At 38.3% G+C, this 7500-nt stretch overlaps 2 protein-coding genes across 4 annotated transcripts in view; both read left to right on the forward strand.

Annotated features, from left to right (window-relative positions):
• The window catches only part of LOC138050903 (uncharacterized), a 261256-nt gene that overhangs the window by 179998 nt on the left and 73758 nt on the right, over positions 1-7500 (forward strand). The gene's annotated exons all lie outside the window — the stretch shown is intronic.
• Positions 1-7500, forward strand: part of LOC138051585 (protein NLRC3-like) — a 94179-nt gene that overhangs the window by 68609 nt on the left and 18070 nt on the right. For all 3 annotated transcript variants that reach the window (XM_068897821.1, XM_068897820.1, XM_068897819.1), the window contains 2 exons: positions 1108-1176; positions 4739-4815. The gene's annotated coding sequence lies outside the window, so the exon portion shown is untranslated. The remainder of the gene's footprint in view (positions 1-1107; positions 1177-4738; positions 4816-7500) is intronic.

Consider the following 7500-nt stretch of genomic DNA (forward strand, 5'->3'; position numbering starts at 1 on the left):
CACTAATATCAGAAATAATATTTTAAAAGATATGAAAACTACAATCTTGAATAAAATTGTTGAGAAAATTCTTCTTTTGGACTAACTACGATCACAAGTATGAAAAACAAGCTCTACATTTTGCCGAAAAACTTACAACTTCGCTTATTTTTCACAAATCTCTTCTCTAAGAGAAGGCAACTGTGTCATTTCAGTGGTGTGTATATAAGTGCGTGTTTGTGTTGCACCAATAGAAGGAGACTCGTACCAGGTCCCCGACATGCAAAATAAAGCCTTGAACTTCGAATGTTTACGAAATCGAAGGTGGCAAAGGTTTTTTAGCCTTTTTCCAAGATAAATCATCTTAAAAATGGCGTACCTGTATTTATGCAGGAATTTCTAAGAAACGTGTTGATTTATGTTTCATTTTATGAATTTTGTTTGTCCTTTTGTGAATTATGCGATTTTTTGCGAATTGTGCGATCGGATGCTATTTGAGGTCGATTGTGCGAAATCGCACCATCGCGTAATATCAGAAGGCCTGATTTTTTAGGGGGAGATGAGGACGTGGGCTAGAAGTGGGTCAGTTGATCATGGAGGGGAGGGGGGTATTTAGATCTCCAGAGGTTGGCATCACTGTATTTCATGCAAGGCTGGCTGCAAACCATTTCTTATGTAAAATTGAAAATTCCATTCTTGTGCACAACAGAGAAATACTTTGTGAAGTACATAGCCTTTCTTTAATTTTATATAGTTTGTTCTTTGTGGCTCTCAGGGGTATCTTTTAATTAAAGCAACTCCTTCTGAACTTTCGAATAGGCTAGTTTCGAATTGTGCAGCAACAAAAGAACAGAGTCGAGATCAGGGGAATCTGTAATTTGCATTTTCCTTTGTTTTGAACAAAAGAGAATGCTAATTATTCCCCTGAACCTCGACTCTGTTCTTTTATTGCTGCACAATTCGAAACCAGCCTATTACACTGTAGATGTGCAACTTAATTTATTGTGTACATGTACACACTAGTTAATTAATTGAGCATGACATCGTAAAGGAGGATCCTTTAATTCTTGTCTCTGCTGTAGTGGTAAAATCTCTCACTGCTTATTTTCGGTTTTGTTTTCTTGAAAGGAGGAAACTTTTTGACCAAGGATGTGATTTTCAGACTTTTCTGAATTATAAATTAAAGAATTATTGCAGGTATGTACAATAAGCATGCATGTTTATGTTAGACTTTGTAATCTACTTGTATGTTAACATCACCAATATGTGTTCCTGTAAATGCCCATGTTTCAGACAATTTTGAAATGTCTTCATAAATATTTTTGTCACCATAATTTTGTCTAACTTTACAGTAATTTTACTGACTTGCTCACTGCACAAAATTGACTGAAGGTTAATATTTAAATTATTATTTAACAACTGCGTCGCTAAGTGGAGGTTGGGTGGCTGAGACATCCTGGAGCTTCCACTATTGGAAGCCAGCTCCAAGATAGAGACTGTACCCGTGGCCGGCAAAACCTGACAAACCCGTCATGAGCCCCCCGCCCCAAGACAGCCACCCATCACACTTATAAACAGTGGAAAGAAGACTGGGCAAAGGGAGGGAAAAAACCGCTAAACGCTCCACACAAAATGCTCCTTCTTCCCGCCACAACAATGAAAAAGCTCTACAACACGAAGAATGAGGGATCCCAATGAATGTGCAAGTATACATACATTGTGTAACAAAACCACTGACAACATGACTGCAGTTGCTCATGTTGACTGCAGTCGCTCTTGTCTCTTGTACAAAAATGTAGACTTCTTGCAGTCACATTTTTGGTAGGGGAAAGATTCTTCAAGTACAAAATTATATATAAATTTTCTTGGCAGGGTTCGTGCTACTCCTTGAAGACCTTGAAAAGCCCTTGAATGTAATTTTGAACTTCAAGGGTGCTTGAAAAGCCCTTGAAAAATAGGATTTTGCAGAAAACTGCTTGAAAACTCTTTGAATTTTTGCTTGGGTGAAATTTGTTGAGATTGCATCATGCTAAGTTAAAGAGACATTTCAAAAATTGAGCCCAAAATTGACTATTAGGGAAACATTTAACCCAAAATGAAAATGCCTGTGCGTGTATTTAACTTCCAGGATGTGGTAAGGAATATGAGGTACAGTGTAGGCTTTTTCAGCAAAGAAAACACTGAAACACTATGTATGGCATAGAAATCTTCTTATAAAGACTCCTTGAAAACTTAACTTCTGGTTCTTGAAAACGCCTTGAATACTCCTGGAATTGTATAGACAAAATCCAGCGCGAACCCTGTCTTGGTCATGATGTTACAGCAACAACCCCAGATCAAGGCATCACTTCAATTTAATATCTGTATATTAATTGACCACATTTGAAACTTCAAACCTTATCAAATATGTCATCTAAAAGTTTAATTTTTTCTGTGTATAAATTTCTCTCGGAGCTTAAAATTCCGTTTTCATTTAGAGCTAGATCTCAAAAACATCAGCATTGGTTGACTGCTTTCAACCTCCTTGAAGTTCTATTGAATGATGTCAGAAGAAGTCTGAGTTGCATTTAATGTCTGGAACTAAGAGGTGTTGCATGATCAAACTCATTTCCAGATATCTTGACTGCTTTGAACTCCATGGAAGTGGAGTTTGTTTGCCCACGGAACATCTTAAGAGGATGAGTTTGGACAATGTGCCGGCCAGTGAGGCATGCGAGGCATGTGAGCCATGGCTGCGAGTGATGTGAGCCAAGATGGCGAGTCAACATACTAGTCACACAGTTATTGAAAGCTAACCACTTTAAAATGGGTGCTTAGGCTTAATAACAGTTTATCAGCGCTATTTGAAGTGCGTGCTTAGAGTTACAGTGCGTTTCACAAAACTTTTGACAAACGGTTTCCGAAGTTCGTTTGAAATTTCCAAAGTTCACTACGAACTTGGCAATTTGATTACGTAGTTGTTATTCCAATTGTGAACTTAGAAACGATGTTGAGAATTTTACCACGAACATCGTTGGGAAGGTAAGGTGTTTGTCGCGAGAGAAGATCGCACCGATCGGTGTAAATTTCTCGGAATTTTCTTCAAAGTTGTGGTTACGTTGATTGCGAATTACTGTATTTAAAATGGGTTATAAAACGTTGAAAACTGAGAGTGCTTACCATTTAGCCAAAAAATCCGGAAAATTCGGTTTGAGGTCAAATGGAAAGGCAATTTTCCGAAAAATATTTTCGGAAAATTGTGGACAACCTCCAGAGGTAGTCCTCTTTTTCCGTTCTGAACGGAATTCGCGAAATGCTCTTACCATTTGTGAGAATCCTTCCGTTTCCAGGCCCTTTCTCACAAGATCGAGTAAAATATGCGGGATGGAATGCTGTGTAGTAAATGGTAAGCACCATTCTCGTCCGGTTGGTCATTAAATTCGGAAAATCGCTTACCTTTACGCAACGATCATCCATCCGGATTATTTGGCTAAATGGTAAGCACCCTGAATATTCCCAGATGTCACCCGACACCTGCCTAAAAATAGAATACAATTTCTGTCGTGTGAACTTCTACGCATGGTTGCTTAAAAGTATTTTACAGTTAAATCTATCAGAGATAAAAAGAAACCCTATTTTCAGGACATACATCATTCTAGAAATAGCGCAAGAAACAAAACATTTCAATGTCATGTTGTTCAACTTTTGTCTTTACATTTCTGCGAGTCGCGCCATCTGTCTGTAATGTGAAGTCCCGGCTCCCTACCTCTCAAATAATTTACCTTTAAGAAGTAAAAATCAAAAATTAGTCTCGCTTGGTTGAGAAATTTTTTCTGTTTGTATAAATTCATTTGTAGTTATATTTAATACCAAACCAACTACACCGAATGATGCGAACTTTGCTCGCGACGAACTTCGCAACTTCCCAACTTCCTTTAGAAGTTCATAATTTGATTGACAATTACGTAATGAAATTGTCAAGTTCGTAGCGAACTTTGGGAATTTCAAACGAACTTCGGAAACCGTTTGTCAAAAGTTTTGTGAAACGCACTGTAAATGCGAAATTCGCATGGCTCACATCACTCGCTGGCTTGCAGATTGTCCAGCCCCTAAGAGCGCTCAGGAGCTCGTTCAACATGTGTCCGTGCATTCCAGATCGAATTGAAATTTGACAATGTTGGTTTTTGAGGAAAGGGGAAAACCAGAGTACCCAGCGAAAACCTCTTGGAGAAAAGAGAGGACCAACAACAAATTCAACCCACATGTGACGCCGGGACCAGGAATCGAACTAGGGCCACATTGGTGGGAGGCGCGTGCTCTCACCACTGTGCCAGTCCTGCTCCCCTAACAATTTTAGTCTGTCTATCAGTATGTCTTAGATCTTTACTGCATGTAGGTGGCTTTAACTTCTGAGATGAGTAAGAAGGGCCATTAATTAAGGTCTTCATCGATCACTGAGGATGAAAGGACAGTATTCTGAGAGAAAATAAAAGAGACAGTCTAAAACAAGGGGTGGAGGGAAAACTTCATTTTTTAGATTTAATTTAATTCAGTAACAGTTTTCAGACCAAAATGGATGGCAGCCCTTACATGAAAGGTAGTAGTAGTTGGGGAGACTACAGGTAACATCCCATACAAGTACTTACATGTTGCTGTACCCTCCACACAACAAGACAAAAATGTGGTAAATGCAAAAACATTAACTACACTGAGGGAATTTACCAAGGTTGTGAGCGTAGATGCTTGAGAATCATTTTTGTTGGTATCCCTCATTTTGCAGGACCATGGTATAAATGCTGCATGGAAGAGTTGTGATTTAAACTTGAAAGGCAGAGGAGACTGAACAGAGCTCTTCAAGTAAGTTACTGTAGTTATGAATGAATGAATGATTGATTGATTGATTGATTGATTGATTGTGTTTAAAAGCAAATCACTGAATTCTGACAATAATTCTAGTACATTTGGGGAGTCAGGGTGGTTTAGTGGTCATCAACCGTGCCTCCCACCTCTGTGACCCAGGTTCAACTCTGGCCTCGGGTTGTATGTGGGCTGAGTTTCAGGCGATCTCAATCTGACTCCGAGGGTTTTTCTCCGGGTACTCCGGTTTTCCTCTCTCCTCAAAATCGACTCCCGGGCTATTCCATGAGGCTGTGGTGCTGTCCTCCGAGGTCATACACTGTACATGGGTCGTGTTCAGGAGCCGAGCGCCTAGCCGGCAGCACAGCTCCTTCGGCCCGACCTCGTTGAGCTGCGCCCTTAACAATTCAGTCTCCGACTGCGAGAAAGGGCGATTAGCAGATCACATATTATTATTATTATTATTATTATTATTACAAACAAAAACTTTTTGGAATCCATGAAAAAAAAATCTCAAATTCTTAAGAAATCCTGTTATTTACTTTCTTTTTAAGGTGAAATTGATTCTTTTGTTCCAAATTCCTGACAGTGTTTGAGATATTTGGATTGATAAAGTAATGTTCACATGAGGTTAATATTATAAATAATACTGGTTTGTTAGGATAAAAAAGTAATACTACAAACTCGAGCGTTTCAGAGCTTGACATTCAACGTAACAGCCTATTCAACGTACTGTCTTTGAGTACTTTTTCTATTTCAGAAGAACTTGATTAACTTGTTGTGTTAGAATGCCATAGGCTAATTTAAGAGCACTTCTCCAATACCGCAGAAGTACATGTAATGTTTAGTAATGTGTCATCTTCTATCAAGGCGATAGCCTATGGATGCAAAAAAGCACTATAGGAGGTATCAACAGATTAATCTCCACATTCAAACATAATTAATAGTACTGTAACAGCTAAATAAAATGGACCGTGGAATTTCACTTAGCATCGGAGCATATCTGAGCTAATCAGAGCTCAGTTAAATGCACTGTATTAGTTATGGCGCGGTTGAGCACGAAACGCGTACAGATTTGTGTTTAGAAGCGAAAAAGATCAGTTGGAACCGGACTTTCATCTCATAATTTGAAGGAAAAATGTTTTGCTGCGGATCATAAAATACAGTATGACTAATTGATATGCATTAAAACTGGGACCAGAAAAGTAAGTCCGGATAATTGAAGTATCCGGATAATCTAGGCTCGACTGTAATAATAATTTACCCCTTTCATAATAATTAATCTCCCCTTTTAGCTTAAATAGTTTTACTTTTTTTTTGGTTCACACCTTCATCCTTAATTGTTCTCGTTAATATCTCATTTTGTTATACTATTTACTGCATATTAAATTATTTTTCATTTTTTTCACTTCTCACTGTACAACTGACGATGGATGATGTCTCATCGGAAACATGTATTGTCTTTATTTAAAACATAAACTTCAAAGAATTTCGTGTGGCTGCGTGCCTTAATAATAATGATAATGATAATGATAATGATAATAATAAATAGGTACTACACGTAATATAATTGTGATGCGCGTTTCTAACACTCAATGTGCTATACATGTATAACATCAAATAGGACTAAATTAACTTACATGTACATGTAATGTATATACTACTGGGATAAAATGATACTAACATTGAACAATAGTCCTATGGAAGGTAGTAATATCGTCGAAAGATTAGAAAAGTGTCTTAAGGTTACTATTTAACGTAAAAGCAGATTATGAAGATTTTATTTGTTCAGGTAGCTAGGGAGTTCTAGGGAATAGATGCAGTGCATTCAAAGGCCCGGTCGCCATCATACAAGCGAGTTCTAGAAGGGGGGATGGGTGATGCGAGCTAAAGGAGAGCAGGAAGGTCAACAAAGTGTATGAGTGCAACTGCGTACATTTATCAGGGAGTTTATGTACTCAAGTAGCTTATGAAGATGTGTTTCAGCAGCCTCAGACCCCAAGCACAGATACATGTACCATACACATGTAGTTCAGATAGGGTAAAATTAAAGAGCAGAATAAGATGAGGAGTTTTTAATGGTTGGCTAGTATTTGAGTTGTTATCTATTATTCTACTTTTGGAATGAAAGGAAAGAGCGTTTTGGCGGGGACGAAAGATGACAAATTATAGTGACTATAGATTTTTCGGCCCTCGAGGTTAGTTTATTGGCAGCTAACCACGTACACACTTCGTTGATTTCAATTCCAAGTTTGCACAAGTTACACTATAATCATCAGCAAACAAGTAAAAATGAAGCTTATTGGAAGATCAATTTAAGTCATTGGTATACAAGGGAAAATGCAAGGGTCCAAGCACGGAACCTTGAGGAACTCCGCAGAGCGGTTGGATTAACATCAGGCCCCAGTTGTTCATGGGATAAATCTGCAATTGGTTTCGCTATGACTTATTCACTGGATAGTGGTTTATCCGGCGGATAGCGCTATCCATTGTTTGAGCAACTGGACACAGGTATATAACCATTAACAGCCGTATACTGTTTGCGACTTAAACCAATCATTTACCACTCCTCGGAAGCCATAGCTTTCAAGTTTATAACGACAACAACAGTACATTTATTTCTTGAATTAGGGTTAGTTATGAACGCAATTTTTGCAATTGCGTACATGTAGATCGAGAAGCCTG

The sequence above is a fragment of the Montipora capricornis genome, chromosome 6, assembly GCF_036669925.1.
Source record: "Montipora capricornis isolate CH-2021 chromosome 6, ASM3666992v2, whole genome shotgun sequence".
NCBI lineage: Eukaryota > Metazoa > Cnidaria > Anthozoa > Scleractinia > Acroporidae > Montipora > Montipora capricornis.